The following is a 26,495-nucleotide window of genomic DNA, read 5'->3' as shown; positions in this document are numbered from 1 at the left end:
TGAGGATGTGGGAGTGGAAATAGAGGAGGTTGAAGCCCAGGGTGTGGACCCTCTTACATAGTTGCTGGAGTATGTCCCTCCGCGCAAGCCTAAGTCCAAGGTCCCAAAGGACATTGATGAAAGTAAGACTCCCCTAAAAACCCCATTACTACCAGATGAGATCACTTTTGACGGTCCGCATTTGGCACGGGTGCCGATTTTGAAGCTCGAAGACTGGGACTTGGCGGACCATGAGAAGTTTCCGCACCTAGCGACCGAATAGTTGATGCACTGCATCATAGACATAACTATGGGGATGACTACACTGGAGCCGCAGAAGTGGCTTAGAGGAGTAGAGAAGGCAGGATTACTCAACCTGCTCTGGGTGCCACACTATAACTGCACCCCTGTGACAATTTTAGTCATCAAGCAGCTGCTGTGTTTGGTGCATGATGGGTGTCTGTGGCTGGAGGAGCCGATATCCATCACCAATATGTTGATTCACAGCATAACATGCATGTCGTATACAGGTGAAAATCCAACTATGATCTTTGGTGGTAAGGGTGGCGAGTTGGTGCTCACAAAATCAATGAAAGAGAAGTTCAAACTAGTAGAGAAGTCGCGCAAGTATGCGATCTCCAACATCTGCAACCCCACTGTGAAGGTGGCAATGTAGATCCTTGTAGAGAAGGTGATGCAGAAGTGCCACACCGACGAGGTGTCGGCGCTTGTCGTCGCGCTCGCACAACGGTGCATGGAAGGAGTCCATTTTAAGTAGTTGGACTACCTTTGTGGCGAGTTCCTGTAAAACTACCATGAGGCGCAAGAGAAAATCAAGATGTTCCACTAAAATTCTAAGGTTCAAGTAGTGGAAGATCACATCGAGCATCAACAACAAGTTCTCCAACTCTTAAAGGATAACCTCACCTTGGCGCAGAATAGAATGAAACAGCAGGCAGATCAACATCACAGCGAAAGAAGTTTTGATGTAGGTGATTGGGTATTCCTACGGCTACAACCATATAAACAAATGTCCCTCAAGCAAGCTAAGAAGGATAATAAATTATCACCAAAGTATTATGGTCTGTACAAGGTGTTGCAAAAGATAGGTACTATGGCATACAAATTGGAGCTTCCTGCAGCTTCCCAAGTGCACCCAGTTTTCCATGTTTCATGCTTAAAGAAGGTTATAGGTGACAAGCTTCTAGTTCAAATAATATTTCCAGAGCTTGATGAGGAAGGAAAAATCACATTGGACCCTGAAGCAGTCAAAGAAACAAGAACTCGACAGCTACGAAATCGATCAATTTCAGAGTATCTCATCAAGTGGAAGAACTTACCCGTTGAGGATTCCACATGGGAGGATTAGAATTTTATACAAAAGCATCCAAAACTACTCAAGCATTGAGGACAACACTTTTTTGAAGGAGAGGGGCATGTTAGGTCCCTATAATACTAGTGATTCCCCCATTACTATTGTCATTGTATCCCTTATTGTTATTGTTGTGCCCCTATTGTCCCCATATTGTTATTATTGTGCCCCATAGAATCCCACTATTGCTATTTTTGTGTCTTTATATTATTATTGTTAGGTCGGCTTTGGTTATATTGTGACCCCTTAGACTCCTATATATAGAAAGGATGTTTTTTCATTTGAATCATCTAAGAATTGTTCATTTGTGTAATTTAAAGGAGGTTACCCCCTCGAAGAGGCTTATTTCTAAGGCATTGATCTATCTTTTCTATCTTTTTGTGAGTTGGTTTCATAACAGCAGCGGCTTCCATTTGGTTATAGGAGACTCTCCCTTAATCGTTCACTAGTTGATGAAGTACTAACCCAAATCAATCCTAACCGTCGATCAAACCCACTCTCTTTGGATGTGAATCCCATGAGTCTATACATGACCAATCACAGGTCGAGGAAACAGTTGACTCGATTTCACCTTCAGTTAATCGTATCTTTCCCTTAGAGAGTGAGTATGATACCACTCAAGTTCTTTTCGTTTCTTCATATTCCAATGAGCTTGGAGGCAACCTTCATGTTCCATCAAGATGGGAGGAAAATCCTAACGTTCTCGTAACTCAAGGGGGTAATTCTCCCGTTCTTAAGTTACCCCCTCCAAGTAGTCTAGTCACTTCCTTTGATTGGAATCGACTGGCAGGATGTTGTCTTCCTTCTTATGTGCCTTTCCAAATCATAGTATAGGTTTATAATATGATTGTACCTGAAACTATTATAGATGAAGGTGCATCTGCGAGTATCCTTTCCTCCATTGCTTGGCAAGCGCTCAGTTCGCCGCCACTTGTACCTGTTACCCAGAATTCGTTGGATTTTAACAGAGGAACCAATCAGCCATTAGTGATCCTTCCTCAATTGCCTATTACTTTGGGAGGAAAAATTGTTTATCTCAATGTGATGGTAGTCCCAGGTCCTTTAGATTACAATTTACTTCTTGGGCGCAACTATGTTTATGACATGGGAGCTATTGTTTCAACACTCTTTCGAGTGATGTGTTTCCCGCATGAAGGAAGAATTGTCACCGTTGACCAACTTTCATTTCCTGGTCCAAATATGACTTCCAGTCAACCATCTTCCCTAAATGGTCCTTTTGTCCCAATGGTATCTTCCCTGCCACGGGTCAATTATGTGGCAACCCGTTCCATGCCTACATCAACTGATGATCAATTCCATGATGTTGTGCATTATGTATTGGGGGCATTGGAACCAAATCTCTCTAATGGATTCCTTGCTATGTATCCCTTCCAGAGCATTGTTCTCCCATCTGATGAGAACCTCTTGGAAGTCATGACCTCTTATGGGTCATGATCAAGGAATCATGAGCATAGTTCCTTTTCTTATGTCAAGCTCATTAAAAAATGAAACAAGGAATATGAGGATAGTTCCTGGTCTTGTGTCAACCTCGTTAAAAATTGTGTCAAGCTCATTAAAAAATGAAACAAGGAATATGAGGATAGTTCCTGGTCTTGTGTCAACCTCGTTAAAAAATGAAACAAAGGGTATGAGCATAGTTCCTTGTCTTGTGTCAAGCTCGTTAAAAAATGAAACAAGGAATATGAGGATAGTTCTTTTACTGTGTCAACCTCATTAAAAAATGAAACAGGTCCCAGAGCATAGTTCCTTATCTTGTGTCAAGCTCGTTAAAAATGAAACAAGGAATATGAGGATAGTTATTTTACTGTATCAACCTCATTAAAAAATGAAACAGGTCCAGAGCATAGTTCCTTGTCTTGTGTCAAGCTCGTTAAAAAATGAAATAAGGAATCTGAGCAGAGTTCCTTTTCTTGTGTCAAGCTCATTAAAAAATGAAACAAGGTCCCCTGGAGCAAAGTTCCAATTCGAGTCTTTGATTAGATCTCGTAAAATCCCAGTCAAGTCTTTCACTTGATCTCATAAATGAACCTTCATTCCATTTGCTTGATAGCCACGAATAGTCTATCAGGTGAATGTAATGAAGCTTGGGGGGCATGCACCTATAATCAAGTCATCATGTTGGGGGCATGTAAACCAATCCAAGTGTAGTTTTTCATTTCAAGCTTGTATAAAAATGAAACTAAATCCAAGCATAGTTTTTCGTTTCAAGCTTGTGTAAACATGAAACTGAATCCAAGCATAGTTCCTTATGGTTCAAGCTTGTGAAAAATGAAACCATTTCCATTTTAACCCTCGTGATTTCCATTCTATCAGCCTCCTCCATCAGATGAGCCTTGGTTTTTCTCCTTCCATCGTCACTATATTCTTGGCCGATCATACACTTTCACTTGGTTGTTTTACCCTTTTTGAGGAACAGTTGCAATGAGTGGTCTTATTAGCCAGCCTCTTCACATAAATCAACATGTTTTGAGAAGTTCCAACATCACCGAAACCAATTTCCATCCTAGACACCACTCTTTCCTCTAAGTGGAGTCCTCTTTAAGCTCTTTTCAGACTCTTGAAACATGAAAAGATCGCCGAATATTTTCCTTTTTTGACTCGTTAAAAGAAAATAAAAAAAAAGGGGTCTGCTTTTAAGCTCTTTTCCGACTCTTGAAACATGAAAATATTGTTGAGCGCTTGTCCTTTTCATCTCGTAAATAGATTGGAAACGACATCTACTTAGTATAAGTTTAACCCTTTTCCGGATTGAGATAGATTATTTACGAAAAAGGAATACATTGATCGAACATGGTCAATAGGTTCTCTCTTGTATTATTTTACGCTTTTTCAGACTTGAGAGACAAACTTATGAAAAATAACTTCAGGAGTTTTCTTTTTGTCCCTTTTCAGACTCTCTAAACATGAAAAGGACTGAATTTTCATTGTCATTAAACTCGTTAACACATCAAAATAGCGACAAACATGTCCATCATGACAAGACCAAGTTTCACCTTCACTAGGCTCATTAAAACATCACATAGCGATGAATTCACCCGAAGGGTGGAATTATACTACAAGCATATGTTATCATCCTCAAGCTTGTTAAAAAATAAAGAGGTACAGTCAGCAATGACTAGGGAAAATGGGAAAAGGGATAAATCACTTTATGGTAGCAAGTTGCTCTTGAACATGACACTTTCACTTCATCTCCGTGACTATTTGGGTTGGGTTATTTGCTTGATGGTTATCATACCTATGGTCTATCACACCATCCATCACTTTGGTTTTGGGTCAATGCTGCCAATTCATTCAGTGTCGCCAACATGTTCAAGAGAAGTCACTCAGTAAAACTCATCCTTTGCAATACTCATAAACCTTCATTTTCATGACCACCATTCCTGAACCTTGTGTCATCAGTCACATTCCGTCTCCAAAATCATTACACTCATTTCATGTCATTGATGTGGGATACATCAAGGCCCTCCTGCGATGAGTCACTTCTTGTCGACATTAGCACATTATCCAAGAAGTTGACTTAGAAACACCTTCCAGTACCTTGAGGCTTGCATACATCAATGGCAAGTTTCTTGCTTCTGGCAACAGGTTGACATCACTGGCCTTCAACCGAAAGACTTTGTATGGTGTTCGACATCAAAACATTTATTCACACCATGCAGAATGTACTGCAGTACCTTGAGAATCATTATCATTATCAGTGATCTCTCTCATGTTTGTTAACGGCTTACATCATTGGTTGGTAATCAGACGGTGTCTTCCCATGTTTGACTTCAAATCACATATTCACATGGTTAGACTCGTACTTGAGTGAATGATTGGATGAGATAGAAGACCCCGGATCTAGTTTCATCCATCTGGGCTGCGATTTCAGGAAAGTACTAAATCATCTGTACGATGGCTTTACATTGATGGTCATCCCATCATGGGTCTATATCTGTAGACGACTATCTATGTACATGTAATGAAAGTTTATATGTTGATTATGGGTATCCCTTCCCTCAGTAATTCATGAAAAATTAAAAATATCATGATGTTATGTATTGTAATCGATGCAGGTCACCATCTGCTTCAGTTCCTCTCCGTCACATCGTAAAGCATATCACTCGACATTATCATTTTCGACTTCATGCTTTAGGGGGAAACTGTTACAGGTCTATTTGGGCACATCACTCCTAACATTCAGATCAGTACTTTTAGGGCTCATCAAACCCTAATTCAGTTGTTACATGTCCTAGAGAAGTCAACTCATTGAATGCTTCCTTCTATGAAAGTTCCATGGCCTGAAACCTTCCTGAAATGCCTCCTTAGGACACCACCGCAGCCAAAGCGTTGAGACAGTGCACGGAAGAGTAGGCAGGCCCACTATGGCCTGCACTGCAATGCACTTAGGCCCTCTTTAGCCTACGTTGGGCGAGATTGAGCGAAATTTGCATAAGGTTCTGGGAATATTCCTTCATTCTAGATGATTCTAGAAGGTTCCCATCTCTTATCCCCTCCTATGAGCTTGAAATTGGATAGGCTAAGGATCCATTAACCTCCTATCCTCTCATCCCTTGCTCCATGGAAACTAACTCCAAGTTTGGAAAGCCATTCAATACCTTCATTTATGACAAAACCACCTACGTTTCCTATAAATTGAGCACTCATCACAGTGATCAAGGGGCTAGAATCTGAAGTTTGTAACGAAATTCTATTGGTTAGAGGATTGAGTTTATGTTAAGCAATGTTATGTTGCTGGGATGTTGTGCTTTTGATGTGGCAAGGGTTGAACTGAAGCTGGACGAGTGGCACGGGATCGAACTGTATTGGGTGATACTCTTCCTTCTACATTAATAAAGAGCTTATTCCTTTTCTCATATGATTTTTCATACATGTGATCATTATGTGTTTCAATGTCTTCGATTCCATTGTTTTATAGTAGATATATCATGTATGCCTTGATCGTTTCTTGTTTCTGTTTCTCTTGATACAGGTACCTTTTGAGTGGATTTAGTTCAAGTTGGAGCGATGGGAGTGATTCAAAAGAGATCTAGGAAGAGAAAGGCAATAAGTAAGTTCCTCCATCTCATATATCTTCTATAATAAAAGGTTAAACTACTTTATTTATGTTGTTCTAGGTGTAGTCACCCACCTAGGGAAAATGTGTTTATTAGTAGATGCAAATTCCATGTAACAACAGTCATAGAAAATGTTGTCTGTTATTTGCAATGCATATTTCTAGTGACAAAGGTAAGGAAGTTGAGGATGTGGATGTCTTGATCAGGTACCCATCTCTACAGTAGTTTTAGGATATTTTTCTGGAAGAGATTTCAGAGTTTTCGCCTCATATGGAAGTGAAATTTTCTATTGAGTTGGTACCAGGGGCAACACCATCATCAAAGGAACCTTATAGGATGAGCACATCGGAGTTGTTGGAGTTGAAGTTGCAGTTGAAGGAGATGCTTGAAAAGGGATATATTAGGCCAATTATGTCACCTTGGGGTGCACCAGTGTTGTTTGTGAAGAAGAAGGATGGTACTCTCAGGTTATGCATTGATTATAGGCAGTTGAACAAGGTGACCATCAAGAATAGATATTCATTGCCGAGGATTGATGACTTTTTTGATCAGTTGAAGGGAGAAAGAATGTTCTTGAATATTGATCTAAAATCAAGATATCATCAGGTATGCATTAACGAAGAAGACACCTAAGAGACGACTTTCCAGACCAGGTATGGGAATTATGAGTTTTTTGTAGTTCCATTTTTTTTTACTATTGCTCCAACTACTTTTATGTGCTTGATGAATAGTGTGTTGCGTCCTTATTTGGACAAGTTTGTTATTGTATTCATTGATGATATATTGGCATATTCTAAAAATGAGGAAGAGCATGCCAAACACTTAGAAACAATATTGAGATTGCTAAGAGAGAATTAGATGTATGCCAAGCTTAGAAAATACAATTTCTTTCAGATAGAGGTACACTACTTGGGGCATGTGGTTTCAAAGGAAGGCATAACAATGGACCTAGAGAAGATAAGGGATACCATGGAGTGGGAAGATCCTAGGAATGTGGATGAGGTAAGATGATTCATGGGGTTAGCAAGGTATTACAGGAGGTTCATCAAGAACTTCTCACAAATTTCTTATCCAATTAAATAGTTAAAAAAGAAAGGTAAGAAGTTTGAATGAACAGAGGAATGTGTAGCCAAATTTGAGCAGTTGAAGCAACTATTGACAAATGCTTCAGTTCTAAAGATTGCAGATCCAGACAAAGAGTTTGTGGTATGAACAACTTATTGCAAGCGAAGACTTGGTGGATTCCTTATGTAGGAAGGAAAGGTGGTATGCTATGAATTAAGGAAACTAAATGAGCACGAGCAGAATTATCCAACACATGATCTTGACTTGGAAGTGATCATTCATGCATTGAAGATGTGGATGCACTATCTTCTTTCCACACGGTTTGTACTAATGAGTGATCACAGTGGATTAAGGTATCTATTTGACCAACTGAATCTGAATGCCTAATCTGGATGGATCTAGGAATAGAAGTGGCCTTGAAAATAGCTCAAAAATAAAATTCATCAAATGGAAGTGAAACTGGGACCAGATTGTAGTGTTCATTACATGATTCCAATGGTGTAAACGACACTCAAATCCAAGTATGTATGCTAAAGTTATAGTTGTCAAAGTTATGGTCAAACTAGGCCAAGTGGCAATCACTAATGAGGCAAAAACTTGGCAGAGTCTCAGCGAATAGAATTCGACCACCGAATGGATGAATTTGTCACCTCTTTAATTTTTCTAATATACCTTATTTTTCGACGGAAAAATTTCAACTATTGTTTCTATAAAAAACAAATATATATATATATATATATATATATATATATATATATATATATATATATATATATATAGAGATATATATATATATATTGGGGGCCGGGGGGGCAGACCACCCCCACCACCCCCCAACAGTCATTACCAACGATAATATATCATATATATTTAAATGGGGTGGGTGGGCCACTTGTGATGGACCCGCCCAACCCTCATGATTGAATCACATTTGAAATCAAGCGGTGACCGCATTATGTTATAACAACCGAGTTACAATTACATGCAATCATTTACGTTGTATAAAATTGGGGTGGGTAAGTTTTGAACCTAGCCCGCCCCCACACAATCTGCTAGTGGTTACAAATGGGCCATGGCTCGTTACCTTGTTAACTCTGCCCACCTTACAATATTTAAACCACTCGTATGCCATTCGAACGAGGAGACCAACAGAGGAGCGACGGAGGATGGGCACAAAACCCTAAGTAGCCCAGGGGTGTGGAACCATGAGTGACGGAATCAATGAGACGTTGAAAATATTCCTTTAGAGGGCTAGAGGTTCCAGAGTCATAATTTGACAAGTTTATAGTCAATTTTGCATGTTTTTGCGCCAAGAATCCAACCATGCAGTCCGTTTCTCTAGTTGAGCTCTCCATTTTTAGGTCATCATCCGAATTGGAGGTATAAGGGTCATTTTTGTAAAGTTGCTTGTAACTGATTTCTTTGATGCCACTTAATAAAAGAAGGCCTCCCCACTTTGAGCAGAGCCCGAAGACGTAGCCCACATTGGGTGAACTCTGTAATCAAATCATTTGTGTGCCTTTGATCTCATGGTTTCTTTATGATTTCCGCTTATTTTTCATGTGTTAAGTTACTTGGTTAATATTCTCTTTTATATGCAATTATGAATGCATCCTTGAAGTTAAAAGATCTGGATCAAGTTTTGTATCAGAGTAGGTATTCTTGATGTGAGTTGCATGAGTGAATGCTAACCAGGAACAAGCTCCAAAGATGTGAAGGAAAACTTAAATCCTTTCATCCTAAAGTGGGGCATGCACCACGAAGACGAAACATGTAAGATGAGGAATATTGATTGGACGAAGAGAGAAATTGTTGCACAATATACTTCACCATGGCAGAGAAAGTTGACAAGTTGTTTGCAGAATATGAGAAGATAATAAATCTTGAGAAGAAGGAACCATATGATCATGCCTTGGTAAATAATGAAGGTGGAGGCGAAAATCCTTCTCCCTCTTTGTCCTCTAGTGAAAGTTCTTCTTCTTCCTCTTCTCATCATTTTAACATGAATAAGAGGAATGAATTTAAAAAGACCTTTTTTAAGCTAGATGTCAAATTTGATTTACCTGTATTTAGTGGAGAATCTGATGTAGAAAATCAAGATAACTGGATAAGACGGGTTGAAGTTTATTGCCGAATACAACAAATCAAAGAAGATGAAGCCAAGATTGAGCTAGCATCCCTTCGATTGAAGGTGGTAAGAGTAGTCATAAAATTCTTTCATCTTGGTCTAAGTTCATTTCTACTTTAAAAGGACAATTTTACCCATTCAGTTACAGACAGAAGACCATGATGGAATGGAAACATTTGAAACAAAGGAAAGGTCAAATTGTTCAGAATTTTACAGAGGAGTTTAGAAAACAAGCATTAGCATTGAATTTTCCACTAGACACTTATGAGACGTTGATGAAATATATTGGCTCTTTGCATAGCTATTTGCATCATTCATTGTTATTATTTGAACCTAAGTATCTTGATGAAGCTAGTGTGAAGGTTGTACATCTTGAAAGCACGGAGAAGCATGAGCAAGATGACCACTCGAAGAGGGAAGCACCAGCGAATAAAAGAGAAGCAAGGCCCTCTTGTACGCATTATGAGAAAGAAGGGCATGATGAGGAGAATTGTTGGAAACTGAATCCAGAATTGACACCTAAGAGAAATGACAAAAAGGAGAAGCAGAAGATAGTTGCAACCGTGCAACAATACCAAGAATCTGAATCAGAGGATGATGAGAAGATCACAGTTATGGGATTTACAGGCAATGGACCAATTGACCTAGGGTCAAATTTGGGTGACGAAATGAAGATTGCAGCTCTTGGGATTACAATGGATGGACCCATCGACTTGGGTTTTTATTCGGGTGATGAGACAAAGATTTCAGCAGATGTTGTGCCAAAAATGAAAAGGACACCAAATGTAGCATGGCTCCAAGAACTCAAAGAAATCAACCAAATCATTCAGGCAGAGAATGTTGAACTAAGGAGACTCCTATAAGAAGAAGAGAAGGAGAAAAAAAGGTTACAACATCAGTTACAAGCCAAGGAGGAGGCCTTGAAAAATTTGCAGCATAACAAGCCTGAGGTAAAAAGTGATTCTTCAATTTCATGTACTTTTTATGATGATGATTTCACTACTTTTGAGAAACATACTACAGGAATTAGATCAAAATTGTTGAATAAAATGGGGTATCAAGGAAAGGGCCTCAACAATAATGGACAAGGAATTGTGAATCCCATCAAAGTGGAGGAATTGCCTCATTATACAGGACTTGGACATGTCATAAAAGAGGGTGGGGAATGCTCCAAGACAGCAAGTGACCAACCAACGACAGATGATGACAGCACTTCATCACGTTCCAGTGATAGTGAGGGTTCCACGAGCACTCATTAGAGGTGCACCAAGAATAATAATTCCAAGACGATCCAGAAAGTTTGGAGGAGAAATAATTATTGTAGTCATTGCAACAAGGATGGACACTAGAGAGCCACATGTCAGATACTCCATGCCTAGAAAGCACCGTTAAAGAAGCCAACTGGCGAAGATGTTCAACAAACGAATCTGCCACATTCATTGATCCAACATCTTTTTCTTATAGATGTATTAAAGAATTACATGCATAAATTGCAGCTTAACCATATAAATTTAATGTGCACATGAGAGAAGAGGATAGACACATAAAAGCATGAAAGAAGACAAGAGACTTGATAACGAAGTTCATCCGATTTGGACTACGTCTCTGAGCCCTGCTCAATCAATGGGGAGGCCTTCATTCATTAAGTGGCATGAGAAAGAAGAGTACAATCATCATTTACAAAAAAGGAGTCTTATACCTCCATTATGGAAAATGGCCGAAAAATGGAGAGCTCTGTTGGAGAAATGGACAGCACTGTTGAGTTCGTGGCATCGAAAAATGCTGAAACCATATAAAATTTGTTGAAATCTGACAAAGTGAAAATCTGGCCCCCTGGAGAAATCGCTCAAATCATGGTTTCGGCCCCCTCTCTACACTGCTCATGGTTTTGCCACTTGGAATTGATCTGCCTCGAACTGCATGCGCTCTCTCTTCCTCCTGGCACACAGAGAAAATAGGTTCATTTCATGTTTTGGAGGGTGACTAACCAAGAAAATGGTTAGCGCATTGGTAACTTTAGAAATTCGTTGGGGAGGGGTCAGGGGATCAAATCCTACCCCTCCCGAATTAACCTACGTACTATTTTTTGGGTTAAATTTTGGGGTGGTGGGTCCGCTGTTTTGGGTGGCCCACCCCCATTTCTGCCATGGTTGCATTATCGTGGTGAGTTGGAGGGGAGGCAGGGTTGACAGCGCACGCCCCCCACTATTTTTAAATGTGTTGTTTGAGTGGGTCATGGGGTGGTGGGGTCACGGCCGCTGACCCCATTTAATATATATTTTTTGTTCGGTGGGTACCGGGGGCGGCGGAGTCATGGCCGCTCACCCCACTATTTTTTAATATTGTTATATGGTAGTACTGGGGGCGGCGGGGTCATGGCCGCCCGACCCATTTTTTTTATTACTATTTTATAACCACCACCCTTTTGGGGATTTTCCAGAACCTTAGGTAGTAGAAGACAAATTAACGGACCCACAAATTCTCTCGGAAAACTGGCCAGATTCTGGTGCTGGATTCTTGCCAAATTGCGCCCTCCTTAAGCCTGCCACATGGGTAAGTCAACCCACAACTTTCACTGCTTCTATCTTCTTGATACAGACTCGGATTGGAGTGTCGACCGTTGGAATCAGGGAAATGAGCACTTCGATCCGATGCTAAGTTAATCAACTTTCTGCCACTTTGAATTTTGAGTCGTTTTCATGCCCCTGGTGTCTAGAGATCCACTTGGATCAATCCTCCCCATTGAGTAGCTTTTGGACCGCCAAAAGCTTTATCAGTCAATTGGCAAGTGAGGGAATTGTTCCCTCACTCTTTCTTTTTCTAGACATTTTTCCTTGCTAGAGTGCATCCCCTTGAAACCAACTCGAAGGTATTCCACATCTCCCTGTCATGAAGTCCTGGTTCTCTTGTCAAGGATGATGTCTTCCAGCAACTCATTGAGATACTTTGGTGCAAAATCATCAACTGTAGGAACTGATCCCACCTCTTCGGTGTCCATAATCAATGGTGGCTCATAAATATTTAATTTTTCCACATTCACTATGGAGTACATTTGCAAATATGTCAGCAAATTGAGACGAAAGGCATTGTTTCCAATCTTCTCCAATATGGTGAATGGACCATACTGGATTTGTCGCAACTTCTTCCCTTCTCCCTTCATCCTGTCCTTATTGATATGGAACCACACTTTGTCACCCACTTGAAATTGATGGTCGACTCTGTGTTCGTCATGTCGAGCCTTGTACCGGGCTTGACTTTTCTCTAACTGCTCCTTTACTACTTGGTGAATCAACTGGATCCACTGAATGAACCGTTGTGCTTTGCCCCTGTCATCACGTCCACTAGAGTCATCTTCCCTTCCAAAGACCATATCAAAAGGATCTTTGGGCAAGTAGCCAAAACATGTCTCAAATGGTGAACGATAAGTAGATGAGTGCACTACTCAATTGTAGGAATGCTGCACATATGGAATATGCTCATCCCACAATTTAACATGTTTCCCACAATAGCCTCGCAACAAGTGTACCACGATGCGGTTGAAAACCTCTGTTTGTCCGTCAGTCTGTGGATTAAATGTCGTGCTTCTTTCCAACTTGGTGTCCATCGTCTTCCATAAGATGGTCCAAAACTCTCCGAGAAAGCGAGAGTCCCGATCTGACACAATCGATGTGGGCAACCCACAATGGACCCAAACATGCTGATAGAAAAGATAAGCAGTCTTCTCTGCAGTGATTTGCTTTTTACAAGGCATTAAAATACACATCTTACTAAAATGGTCAACGACAACATAAAAATAGTCGTGACTTTTTCTAAACAAAGGAAAACATCCTACAAAATCCATTGACACACTTTCCCATGGATGACTCGGAATAGGGAGTGGTGTGTAGAGCCCAAATTTTCTATTAGAGGGCTTTGAAACAGAACACATCACACATCGCTTTACATATTGAGTCACAATGTTCTTCATATGAGGCCAAAAGAAAAAAATGTGTACATGACACAAAGTTTTTTCAACACTAAAATGACCAGACATAAGGGAGGTATGGGCCTCCCAGATTACATGTACCCTTTCCCCTATGGGTATGCACAATTTTCCAAGGTGATACAACAGTTTCCCCTACAAGTGATAGTTGTCCACCTGTGAACCATGGGTTAGTTTTGCATAAATCTCCTTAAAGTCATCATTGTTAGCATATTGTCAACATAACTTTCAAAAGATAACGAAGCATTATGCAAAATAACAGAAGCAGAAATAGGAGGGCAAGATAGCATATCGACCACTTTGTTGCTAATGCCCTTCTTATACTTTATCACCAGATGAAACTGTTGAAGAAAATCCATCCACCTGAAATGAAAGGATTGCTGCAACTTGGTTTGTGACTGAAGATACTGCAAGGGCTGATGATTCGTATGGATGATGGTCTCCTTGCCGATCAGGTAGTGTTTCCACTTTTTCACACTCTAAACCAAGGCATATAACACCTTGTAAGTGGGATAGAGTATCACATCCTAAGAGAATTTCTTTGAATGGTAACATATCAGCTTCTTTTGTTGCATCAGTATAGCTCCCATGGCATATATGCTGGCGTCTATCTCGATCTCGAATGGCTGCTGGAGATCTAGTAAGGCCAAGACCGGTGCGGTGCTGATCTTCTCTTTCAATGCTTCGAAGGACTTCAACTGCTTTCCTCCCCATTGAAAGACTTGCTTTACACTTGTCATGTGTGTAAAGGTGCTGCAATAATGGAGAAATTGGCAATAAATCTCCTCCAATACTGTACTGCACCCAAAAAGCTACGAACCTCGATTACACTAGTAGGATTAGGCCAATTTACAATTACTTCAACTTTAGAAGGATCAATTTTTAACTAACCATGACCAACAATATGACCTAGGTAAACTAGAGAGGTTTTCCCAAACTCACACTTTGACAATTTTACATAGAGTTTTTCTTTTTTCAATATATCAAGCACTTTCCTCACATGGCATACATGTTCATTCCAAATTTTACTAAAAACAAGAATATCATCTAGATATACAAGAACAAATTCATCAATGAAAGGCCTAAAGAGATCATTCATGGCCCTCATGAAAGTGGCTAGAGCGTTGCAAAGTCTGAATGGCATCACCATCCATTTGAACAACCCCTGTTTGGTCTTGAAGTCAGTTTTCCACACATCCTACTCTGCAATTCGGACCTGGTGATAACCACTATGCAAATCCAATTTGATGAAGTATATAGCATTCTTTAATTGATCTAATAAATCATCAATGTGCGGAAGAGGGTAACGATTTTTCACCGTGATTTTGTTTAGTTCTCGGTAATCCATGCACATCCTCCATGTGCCATATTTCTTTAGCACTAAGACAATCGGTGAGCCGCATGGAGAAGTCCTCCGTCTGATGATCCCTTGGTTCAATAATTCCTTCACCTGCTTTTTGATCTCCTCCATCCCAATGGTCGACATCCTGTACATGCCAATATTTGGTAAAGGAGCATCATGCTGCAAATGGATCTCATGTTGGATTTCCCTCTTTGGAGGTAATCCCCCTGGTTCCTGAAACATCTCATCATAGTTAGAAATTAATTCACATAATTCCTTTTTATGCACATGATCACAACGATGGAAAGCATCAAATAATTCTGCATCTTTCCCCCTCACAACCATAAGCATGCAACCCTTACTAGAATTCACCAACCTCTTCATTTGTCCTGCACTTACAAGGTTGGCATTGATTTTAGTTTGATGAGCCCTTACAATATCTTCTACCCCATCTTTTGTGATTTGGTATTTTTTTTCATGACGGAAGAAGATTGCTTTTCTATCATATAGATATGGACTCCCTAACACCATGCCACATATATCCAATGGTATCACATCAAGTTCTACCTCATCCACTAACTTAGAAGCGATCACAAATTTAACCTTGCATTGCTTAGTTACATTCAATTTTTCTTTATCATGTATCCATCCAAGCGGGTAAGGTTTTGGATGTGGTTTGGTTTCTAAGCCTAGCTTCTTTACCAAGGAATCTAAAATTAAATTTTCTTGGGATCCAATATCAAATAGAGTTTCCACTTTTGTATGATTTATGACAACTCTAATATGAAATAACTCAATTCTCTTTCGTTCATTAGGAAGAGAATCATATATTGATCTAGTGCCTTCATGTGATTCAGAATTAACATGAGGTGTAAGAGTACCTTTTGTTCCTGCTGCCGTGATCAATGCTTCATCTCTGAAATCAGATCCAAGGTCTTGCTGCATAGTTGCCACTGTCTTCTATTTTCCTTTTCCTCCATACTTCTTTGGTCTCTTTTCCGAGTACAATTTCCAACAATGATTGTCGTCATGACCTTCCTTTTTACAGTGAGTGCAATAAGGCCTTTCTCCTTCATCTTTCTTGGTTGATTTCGTCCTCTTCTCCTTTCCCTTTCCTTTCACTTTGGATTTGCCATTTGGAGGTTTAAAAGGTGGTTTCCTGAAATGATCATCTCTTTCATTTTTTCCCCTATTCTCAAGATGAATGGCCTTTACACTGGCCGAGTCAATAGTAGTTGGTGCAAACAATAATAATGAATGTCTAATGTAACTATGTAATGGTCCAATATACTTAGTTACTACTTCAGGTGAGTCAAGTGTAATGCCCAAATTAAGTGCTTGCTTTCTAAACTCCTCTGTAAAGCTTTGAACATCCTGACCTCTGCCTTGCCTTAAGTATTGCCAATCCATTAAGGCTTTTTGCTTATAACCCAAGGGATAAAATTGTTCCTTTAAAGCAGAAATGAAACTAGGTCATGAGGAAAGAATATTACCCACTCTCTTACTGCTTCGCAATTTTCTCTCCCACCAGATGAGAGCAGTGCTACTCAGCCGAAGAGAGGCTAGCTGAATATTTGCCTCATCCTCTTCGATCTACTGAATCCTGCAGTAGATTTCAATCTACTTAATCCAGTTATTAAGATTTTCTGCATTACTTTCACTGTTAAACATGGGGAGATCAAATTTGACATCTAATTTAAAGAAAGGTTTCTTAGATGCATCCTTTGATTTTCTATGATGATGGTGATGAGAGGAAGAACTTTCACTCATGGAAGGAGAAGGAGGGGGTTCTTCTCCACCATTTCCATGCACTGAACCTTGTTCTTATAGATTTCTCTCTTTTGCTTTCTCCAGCCTTGAAAGCATCTAACCGACATTTTCTGCAATTGTATATAAGGTTTTGCAGAAATTGCGCTCCTCTTCATGACGAGCCTCTTCATCTTCCATGTTTCTCCTTCAATGTGCACGCCCCGCTTCAGGATTGAAAGACTTTAGTTTCCCTTCACCTCTTCAAAGCCTGTTTCTTGTTAGCATACAAACATGCAATTCACATCTACAAGACCTTCTTTGATACCACTTGATCCAAGATCTTTTGCTTATAGATGTATTAAATAATTACATGCATAAATTGCAGCTTAACCATAGAAATTTAATGTGCACATGAGAAAAGAGGAGAAACACATAAAAACATGAAAGAAGACAAGAGACTTGATAACGGAGTTCGTCCAATTTGGACTACGCCTCCGGGCCCTGCTCAATCAATGGGGAGGCTTTCATTCATTAAGTGGCATGAGAAAGAAGAGTACAATCATCATTTACAAAAAAGGAGTCTTATACCTCCATTCTGGAAAATGGCCAAAAAATGGAGAGCTCTGTTGGAGAAATGGATAGCACCGTTGAGTTCGTGGCGTCGAAAAATGCTGAAACCATATAAAATTTGTCGAAATTTGACAAAGTGAAAATCTGCCCCCTGGAGAAATTGCACAGATCATGGTTCCAACCCCCTCTCTACATTGCTCATGGTTCCGGCACCTACAATTGATCTACCTCAAATTGTGTGTGCACTCTCTTCCTCCAGGCGCACTGAGAAAATAGGTTCATTTAATGTTTTGGAGGGCGGATTAACCAAGAAAATGGTTAGCGCATTGGTAACTTTAGGAATTCGTTGAGGAGGGGTCGAGGGATCAAATCTCGCCCCTCTTGAATTAACCTACGTACTATTTTTTGGGTTAAAGTTTGGGGTGGTGGTCTGCTATTTTAGGTGGCCCACCCCCATTTCCGTCGTGGTTTCATTATCGTGGTGAGGTGGAGGGGCGGCGGGGTTGACAGCCTACGCCCCCCACTATTTTTAAATGTGTTGTTTGAGTGGGTCGTGGGGTGGCGGGGTCATGGCCGCCCACCTCACTTAATATATATATTTTTATTGGTGGGTACCGGGGGCGACGGGGTCATGGCCGCCCGCCCCACTATTTTTTAATATTGTTATATGGTAGTTTCGGGGGCGGCGGGGTCATGGCCGCTTGCCCCATTTTTTTATTAATATTTTATAACCACCGCCCTTTTGGGGATTTTCCAGAACCTTAGGCGGTAGAAGAAAAATTAACGGACCCACAAATTCACTCGGAAAACTGGCCGGATTCTTACCAAATTGCGCCCTCCTTAAGCCTGCCACATGGGTAAGTCAACCCACAACTTTGATTGCTTCTATCTTCTTCATACGGACTCGGATTGGAGTGTCGTTCACACCGTTGGAATCAGGGCGACGAGCAATTCGATCCAATGCCAAGTTAACTGACTTTCTGCCACTTTAAATTTTGAGCCTTTTTCATGCCCTTGGTGTCTAGAGATCCACCTAGATCATTCATGGAATCTAGTTTATTGAGTAAGATATGGTTTTACTAAAAATATTAAGTTATCATTGTTGCATCTTGTAAATAATGTTTTGCAAATAATTGTAAAAATGATGATGTGTTTTCCATCACTTATTAAGGAAACGATGATGTTTTTGGCCTTTTTTAATAGATTGGGTATTGGTTTCTATTATGATGTAACCTTGACCAAAGAGTGTGTGTTATAAGCTCTTGGAAAGTATGGGGTTGTTTGAGTCATGTGTGGATTTGTATGTGGTTGCAAAGAATGTACCAGATTTGCATGGAATGCAAATGTTGAAAGTGTGGTTTGACAAGGACAGGCAGTGTGCAGGATGTGTGCATGCTTTCGGAGGACCAAAAGCTCCTTGGTGGGGAGAAATGATTTGGATGGATCCAGGAATAAAAGTGGCCTTGAAAATAGCTCAAAAATCAAAGTCATCAGTTGGAAGCGAAACTAGGAACAGATCATAGTGTTCGTCACCCAAATTCCAACAATGTGAACAACACTCATATCTGAGTTTGTATGCTCAAATTATAGCTAGTCAAAGTTCTGGTCAAACTGGGCAAGTGGCAGTCACTAACAAGGCAACAATTTGGTAGAGTCTCGGCGCACAAAATCCAGTCGCCAAAATGAGAAAATTTGTAACCTCTTTAATTTGTCGAATATCCCTTATTTTCTGGCAGAAAAATTTCAACTATTATTTCTATAAAAAACAAAAAAATATATATATTTTTGGGGGGCGGGCTGCCACCCCCCAACAATCATTACCAATGACAATATATCATATATATATTTAAATGGGGTGAGCGAGCTACCCTCGATGGACCCTCCCAACCCCCATGACTGAATCACATTTGAAACCAAACGGTGACTACAGTATGTTATAACCACTGAGTTAAAATTACATGTAACCATTTATGTTGCAGGAAATTCGGGTGGACGATTTTTGAACCCGGCCTACCCTCACAGAATCCATCAATGTTTACCAACGGGCCATGGATCGTTACCTTTTTAAGTCTATCCACCTTATATTTTTTAAACCACTCATATGCTATTTGAACAGGGAGACCGATGGAGGACATGCGTGGAACCTTGAGCGGCTCAAGGGTGTGGAACCATTGGCGAGGGAATCATTGAGATGCTGAAAAGATTCCTTTAAAGGGCTAGAGGAACCAGTGTCATAATTTGATAAGTTTATAGTTGATTTTGCACATTTGCATGTCAGGAATCCAATCGTGTAGTCTATTTCTCCAACCGAGTTCTCCATTTTCAAGGCATCATCCAAATTGGAGGTATAAGGATAATTTTTGTAAAGTTGTTTGTAACTGATTTCTTTGATTCCACTTAATAAAAGAAGGCCTCCACACTTTGAGAAGGGCTCGAAGATGTAGCCCACATTGGGTGAAATCTGTAATCAAATTATTTGTGTGCCTTTGATCTCATGGTTGCTTTATGATTTCCGCTTCTTTTTATTGTGTTAAGTTACTTGGTTAATGTGCTCTTTTATATGCAATTTTGAATGCATCCTTGAAGTTAAAAGATCTGGATCAATGCTAGACAAGCTAGATGGTTGGCCATGATCAACACGTTCGACTTTGAGATCAGGTACATTAAAGGTAAAGAGAACAGGATTGAAAATGCTCTTACTAGGAGGATACAAGTGAATAGTATAACAGTTATGAGCTCTTATGGGAAAGATTTATAGGATTGGATCTTGTAGGCCGGTGAGCAGGATGATAGGAACATGGAGTTTATGTACAGGTTACAACAAGGTACAGGTGATCAGGATGTGGACTATCATCTCACGGCATATGGTTTGGTCAGATTCAAAGACATGATATATGTGCTAGACAGTATTGAGCTCAAGAAGACTATGTTGAGAGAGTTTCATGCGAAACTATATTCAGGTCACCCAAGATATTAGAAGACGTTGACAGTAGTGAAGAAGTTTTATTATTGGCCGAATTTGAAGAGGGGAGTGATCAAGTTTGTGGCTAGATGCTTGGACTATCAACAAGTGAAAGTAGAGTGTAAGAATCATGGTGGATTACTTCAGCCTATTCCGATTCTAGAGTGGAAATGGGAGGTCATTTCCATGTAACTTATCATAGGTTTTCCAAGGAAATCTAGGCAACACGATTCCATCATGGTTGTGGTGGGTAGGTTGACAAAGGTAGCGCACTTCATTCTAGTAAAGTCTACATGCTCAAATAATGGTGTAGCATAGGTCTTCATCAGAGATGTAGTGAGGCTTCATGGTGTTTTGAAGAAGAGTGTGTTAGATGGGGATGCCAAGTTCGCTTCTATATTCTGGGAGGAATTATTTGTAGGTTTGGGTACAAATTTGGCCTTCAGTACATCTTAGCATCCACAGACAGATGGATAGATAGAGAGGGTCAAGAGGATATTGGAGGACATCTTTAGGATGCATGTGATGCATCAACAATGGAGGTGGGAAGAGTATCTTCCACTATTTGAGTTCGCTTACAACAATGGGTATTAGGAGTCTTTGAGGATGAGTCCATTTGAGGCAATGTATGGGTGAAGTTGTAATACTCCCATAAGTTGGAGTGATCTAGTGAATAGGGTGCTGATAGGGCCAAACATGTTGGCAGAGATGGAATATGAAATGCAGGTTAGCATAGGGTGTTTAAGGAGTTTCAAGTTGGGGAACAGGTGTATTTTCTCATCAATCCCAAGAAGAATTCCTTGAGGATTGGATCGTGTGCCAACCTAAAACCTCGGTTTTGTGGAAATTTCATGATTCTTGAAAATATTGGACCAGAATATTATCAACTTGCACTACCTCTGACAGTGAAAGTCCATGATGTTTCGCATGTGTCATTGATTAAGAATTATGTTAAATATGTTGATCATGTGATTAATTGGTATATTTGGTAGGTGGAGCTAGAAGGATAATTCCTTCTAAAACCTCGGCAAATTTTTCACAGAAAAATGACCGTGCTCCAAAATCAAGCAATCAAGCAGGTTAAAGTGTAATGGAAGCACTTTGGAACAAATGAAGCTACATGGGAAAAGGCTAATCAGATGTGGGCTATGTATCTGTAACTACCCTCCTCCCACATCTACCCAGGTAACCATCCAACTGGGGTAAACATGTGACGAGAGGCTACTATGATAGGATTCAACCTCCTTGGTGACCTTAAGGAAATGGAATCGATAGAAACACATCAACCATACCTTCCACATCAGCAACAACACTCCTAGGAGGTAACCCAACCACTAAGCCATCCTTCCCCTAGGTCCCACATAGTTTTTTGACATCTTGACCTCTGGAAGATCTCATCCTCTAGGCATGCCAGCATCCAAGGACCTATGGACGCTCCTACAAGCCTACATGCCTACATCTAGGGACTTTTGCTAGTAGACCTGTGCTAGTGTTTGTGAAATTTAAAGCAATTTTCTAGCCCAGAATTCTAGCCACTGCTAAGAACCTATTGTAACTTTTGAAATCCATTAAACACATGATGACAAGACTAATAAACCAAAAATCAAAGTCAGGACTAGGCTTGACCATCCCCAACCGGGAATGACATTTTTCAAACACTTGGCATCAATGTAATCTACATGTCTAGGATACAAGACAGAACATGAATGACTGAAAACTCATATGAAACATGACAAGAAGGATTACCACCTTCTCCCTTGAACTGTTATAACATCAATTAGGTCTTGCATCCATCATTTTAACCATTACAATTAAATACATGAAGTAACCATGGCATGAACCAGTCAATTAACCATGCTTATAACCAACATAAAACAATGTAAATAACAATGAGTTAACAACCATTAAATCCACATATAAACAAGTACCAAAGAAAGAGAAATTATCTTTTATTAACCATAGGCAAATCCAACCAGGTTCAGGACTTCCATGTACCACCCGACCGTGGACATGGGTGAACCAAATCTTTCTTTCAACCAGTCACCCTCGTGCCATATTCCAAGCATGAATGTGGGATCTCATGGACAAACCAATCCAAAAAAAACCAAGGGAATCCAAAGGTTAAACTAGCTCCACCCTCACCAAATCGTGATCACACCAAAAGAAGTGCTCTGATCACACCGCAATCCAATCCTGGATCACTAAACCTTAAATCAAGATACCAACCTATCAATATTTAATGCAATCCACACCGTATCACTAGGCCCTAAAATGAGACTCCTCACTTAGGATTTACTGTGTATCCTGCCAAAACTAGTCAAGGGATTCCTGAGCCTTTGGGAATGAACCTTGAGACCATCCCCACCCTAGATTCTGAACTCCATCTAGAAATTCCAAAGCTTAAAATTGATATAAACATCCCAACACACCATGGCATCTGGAAAAGGCAAGGTTAGACGGAAAACCATTGTTATAAGCTGGAAAAAACATGCCACTGGCAGCAAGAGAACCATACACCCACATGCAAATCCATGCGTGTCAAAACCAGATAGGAAATCACACATGCATTATGTTATGTGCAAGTATTCCTATTGAAGTTGCTTGATCCTGCTCTTCCTTTCTTGATCATTGCTTTCCTTCCTTCCCCTTCACTTGCTTTTCCTTCCTTGCTCCAAAGCTAAAGTGCTCCAAGAAAACTCTATGTCCAAGAGTGAGGGAGAGAGACAATAATGAGACAACTCCAAAACTAAACTGACAAAATGTTACAAACTGATCCTCAGAAGACTTTTTATCAATTTTCTTCATTTTCCATTATTTTCCTTCAATTCCCTCCTCACATGTAACTTGTGACCTTTCACCTTACTTTTCTCCTAATTTCCTTTATTTTCATAAATAAATGTGCCAAAAATGACTTTATGCCTTTTTATTCCTTTGCCTTTGCCAACTTCATTTAGCCATAAACACATCTAGTGATGCCCACTAGGATATATTTGCCCAACATTTAGCTTGGAATATGTGTCCCTTACCCGTGGTCTTATTTTTGCCTTTATTAACTTTTATTACATGGAATTTTCACCAGGGTTGTTACAGAACCCTCCCTTTTGGGGAACACCATCCTCGGTGTTAAACCACACCAATACCTCATCAAAACCATTGAAAATCAAACATACTTCCCATCGAGCTCTATAACTTAGCTCATTGCAGTATTCATAATGAAATACCTGCTCAAAAGCAAAACATCATGACAACATGACAAGATAACAACCATACCGCTTATTGGAGCTTTATAGCTTAGCTCATGGCAGTATTTACATCCATTCATATGCATATACCAAAACATCAGCAAAGCATATGCCAAACATATACCAAACATCAAACCAAAACGACTTTGCCTCAACCAGCCAACAATGAAGGATACATGGTCTGCATTTGATCTGCCATCTCCCATGTAGCTTCCTCGGGCCCAAAGTGCTTCCACTACACTTGAAATTGCTCGATGGCTTTGTTCCTGAGCATGAGATGTTTCCACTACAATATGCATTGAGGCCTCCGCTGCAACTCTCCTTATTTCTCCACCTGTAACACAAACCAATCAATAACATGATCAACATCCTTTATATGCTTCTTAAGTAATGAAATATGGAAAACATCATCAAGTTTCACTGTTGGAGGTAGTGCAAGTCAATAGGCCACTAGTCAAATCCTCTCTAGGATCTCAAAAGGCCCGCAATATCTTGGTGCCAACTTGGCACATGATCGAATCCTCAAAGAGCTCTTCTTGGGCTTGATGCACAAATACACATGCTCCCCAACCTGAAACTCGTTGAATACCCTGCGTTGCCCCACATAACTCTTCTTTCTTTCTTGTGCTTCCTTTAGATTATTCTTTATAACTTGCATTTCCTATTCCATGTATGCCAACATATCTAGTCCAATAAGTACCATGTTCACTATATCACTCGAGCTTATGGGAGTATTACAACTCCACCCATACAATGCCTCGAAGGGACTCATCCTCAATGACTCCTTATAACCATTGTTGTATGCTAACTCAACCAATGGAAGATACTCTTCCCATTTCCTCTACTGGTGCATCACGTACAACCTCAACATATCTTCCAAGATCATGTTGATCCTCTCTATTTGTCCATCTGTCTATGGATGATAAGTTGTATTGAAGGCCAAAACTGTACCCAAAACTGCAAATATCTCCTTCCAAGACGTGGAAGTGAAATTTGCATCCCTGACTGACATAATCTTCTTTGGAACAATATGTAATCTCACTATCTCTCTGATGAAAACCTATGCCACCTCACTCGCTGAATATGTATTCTTCACTGGAATGAAGTGAGTTACCTTGCTTAACCTATCGACCATGACCATAATAGAATCATGTTGTCTCACTATCCTCGGAAGACCTATAATGAAATCCATGGAAATGACCTCCCATTTCCATTCTGGAATTGCAATAGGTTGTAGTAGACCACCTGGATGCTTACATTCTGCCTTTACCTGCTGACAATATAAACATCTAGCCATGAAATATTCCACTTCCTTCTTCAAATTTGACCAATAGTAGGACTTATTCACCACCATAAACGCCTTTTGATATCCTAGGTGACCCGAGTATGGATTCACATGAAACTCCCTGAAGATAAGCTTCATGAGCTCATTGCAATTCATCACATAGATCCTACAACTGAATCTCACCAAACCATCTACCATGAGACGATAGTATGCATCCTAATCACCTGTACTTGTACCTATACCTGGGCCTGTACCTTCACTTATACCTATACCTATGCCTATACCTATACTCTGTTGTAACTTGCCAATCCCATGAATGATCTCACCTCGGCCACATTCTCAGGAGCTGCACACTCCATGATGGCCCTTATCTTTTTTGGATCTACTACTATGCCTTCCTTTGAAATGTCCCAAGCAATGCACCTCTATTTGAAATACGCTGCACTAGCTAAGATTAGCATACAACTGGTTCTCTCTTAGCAATCTCAACATTGTTTTTAAATGATCGACACATTCTTCCTCACTTTTAGAATATACCAATATTTCATCAATGAATACAATAATAAACTTGTCCAGATAAGGACGCAACACACTATTCATAAAACACAAATGTAGCTAAAGGATTAGTCAAACCAAATGGAACTACAACAAACTCATAATTTCCATACTTGGTCCTGAATGCAGTCTTGAAGATATCCTCTTCCTTGATGCATACCTCATGGTATCCTGATCTTAAGTCGATCTTAGAGAACATTATTGCTCCCTTCAACTGATCAAACAAATCATCGATCCTCAACAATGGGTACCTATTCTTGATCGTTACCTTGTTTAGCTACTTGTAATCAATGCACAATCTGAGAGTACCATATTTCTTCTTTACGAACAACACTGGTGCACCCCAAGGTGATACACTTGGCCTAATGTATCCCTTGTCAAGCATATCTTTTAATTGCAATTTCAACTCTACTAGCTCTGAAGTGCTCATCCTGTAATTTTCCTTCGATATTGGTGCTACCCCTGACACCAAATCAATAGAGAAATCCACTTCCCTGTGAGGAGGTAACTCTGGAATCTTTGTTGGAAACACATCATGATATTGCTGCAATACAATGTAACTCTTAAATATTTCTGCATCCTCAACATGTGTCACTAGATATATGCATTGCAATGATCAGACAACCTTTTCTGCAACTACGCATAGCCTGCATAGCGATAACCATCTTCACTGATGTAGGCTTTTTCTTTACCTGCAAAATTCTTTTTTCCACACTATCATTCACACATTGAATGGCCTTGTCGAAGCAATCAACTTTGGTCCTGTGAAGGTATAGCCAATCCATACCCAAAAGCATACTATATGATCCCAATGGTAGTACATTCAAATGTGCCACTGTAGGCATACCATTTAATTCAAATTCACAAGCTCTTACCCAATGGTGAACTCTCTTCATTGTACGTGTAGCCATCTGTACCAACCAAGATTATGCATGCATTTCTTTTCTCAAAGCACACTTATCCACCAGGTCAGGATTAATATAACTATAGTTAGATCTAGGATCAATCAAAATAGAAACAACTTAATCACAAAGCTTACCATCCATCTCAATGATAGATGCCTAATGATCCACCTGCCTATTTTCCATAGCTGCATAGATCTGAGGAATGTTATGACCAACATCACCAACTTTATTCACCTCCTAAGCACTATAGATCTAGGTTCTACCATCTTGATATTGCGGAC

The sequence above is a fragment of the Pinus tabuliformis genome, chromosome Q, assembly GCF_031772625.1.
Source record: "Pinus tabuliformis cultivar Carrire ecotype Pingquan chromosome Q, CPIR1, whole genome shotgun sequence".
In the NCBI taxonomy this organism is placed as follows: Eukaryota; Viridiplantae; Streptophyta; class Pinopsida; order Pinales; family Pinaceae; genus Pinus; species Pinus tabuliformis.
This window is presented reverse-complemented; position numbering follows the sequence as displayed.